This window comes from Arabidopsis thaliana, chromosome 3, assembly GCF_000001735.4.
Source record: "Arabidopsis thaliana chromosome 3, partial sequence".
NCBI lineage: Eukaryota > Viridiplantae > Streptophyta > Magnoliopsida > Brassicales > Brassicaceae > Arabidopsis > Arabidopsis thaliana.
In genome coordinates, this window is record NC_003074.8 from 14,133,047 (window position 1) to 14,134,680 (window position 1,634).

The 1,634-nt window shown below is 40.2% G+C and overlaps 1 pseudogene across 1 annotated transcript; it reads left to right on the forward strand.

The window, feature by feature from the left end:
• Position 1: 1 nt before the first annotated feature.
• AT3G34299 lies at positions 2-1,630 on the forward strand (annotated as a pseudogene; the record flags this gene model as incomplete). Its single annotated transcript has 1 exon — positions 2-1,630.
• Positions 1,631-1,634: the final 4 nt, after the last annotated feature.

Here is a 1,634-nt window from a genome sequence, read left to right on the forward strand (position 1 = left end):
AGAATGGGAAGATGGTATTGGTGATTTAGTAGGTCAAGAATTTCGTGCTAAAGAGGCAGTATGGGATTTGATTAATAGAGCTTCGAAAGAGGAAGTGTTTGGTGTGAAAACTATTAAATCTGACCCGGGCCGTCTTATGTTAGAATGCAGTCAAACATCATTGGGTTGTGATTGGTATTTAAGAGTTACCAAAACTTCGAGCACGGATTTTTGGTTTGTGAAGAAACACACACAAATACATAAATGCTCTTGATGTCCGGAAGCAACTAGATATGAAAAACAAAAAGCCACACCGCGATTAGTAGCAGATGTGTTGCATGAGGACTATCCGGGTCCTCTTAATACTCTGAAACCTTAACAAAAAATGAGTATTGTTAAAGGAAGACATGGTTTGGATTGTTCATACTCCACAGCTNTAAGAGGAAAAAAAAAACATGTTAGTGATGTGCGTGGGAGCCCTGAAACTAGCTACAAGTTATTGTTTGCTTATCTGCACATTTTAAGGTCTGTGAATCATGGGACAATAACGGAAGTGGAATTGGATGCAGATGACAGGTTTAAGTTCCTATTCATCGTTTTGGGAGCAAGCATTGAAGGGTTTAAGGCAATGAGGAAAGTTATAGTGATCGATGCAACTTTTCTGAAAACCATATATGGAGGGATGTTAGTTATTGCAACATCTCAGGATCCTAATCATCTTCATTACCCCATTGCGTTTGGTGTAATTGATAGCGAGAATCATGCTAGTTGGAACTGGTTTTTCAGAAAATTGATTTCCATTATACCGGATGACCCGAAATTGGTTTTCATAAGCGACAGACATGGAAGCATCATCAAGGGAGTCGCGGATGTGTTCCCGAAGGCATCACATGGACATTGTGTATGGCATTTGTCTCAAAACATTAAGAAAATGCTGGCAGGTGACAAAGAAGCAGGTATGGCCAAATTTAGGGAATTAGCTCATATTTATACTGCGACTAAGTTCAACACTAGGTATGCAGAATTTAGGAGAAAGCATCCTAATGTAACCACCTATCTGGATCGGGCAATTGGGATTGAGAAATGGGCTAGGTGCTATTTTTAGGGAGACAAGTACAACATAGATACTAGCAACTCCGCAGAGTCAATGAACGTTGTGTTTTCAGAAGTAAGGAAGTACCATCTGTTACCGATGATCGATGCGATTTTGAAGAAGTTTTCTGAGTGGTTCAACACACATCGCAAAGATTCCGCGTCTACATCGAACACAAGGCAAGTGGTGCATGTTGTGGAGAATATATTACATACGCGCTGTCCAATTGGTGCAAAGCTAAATGCAACTGAACTAAACAGTTTCCGACAAGAATACAACGTAATTGGAATTGATGTTGTTCTTATTTGGTGGACTTGGAAAGGAATACTTGTTCTTGCAGAGAATTTGATATAGACAAGTACCCGTGCGTCCATGCTATAGCTGCAACCATAAAGCGATCTAGATGGATTAGAATAGCCGTTCAATCTTGAATGTAAGTATCTATGGTCTTTGCTCGAAGTATTACTTGATCGAGACGTGGGCATTGGCATATTACAGAACAATTTATGTGGTGCCGCATCAGGCTCACTGGTTCTTTCCTCCTGATTATGTGGAGAAGGTC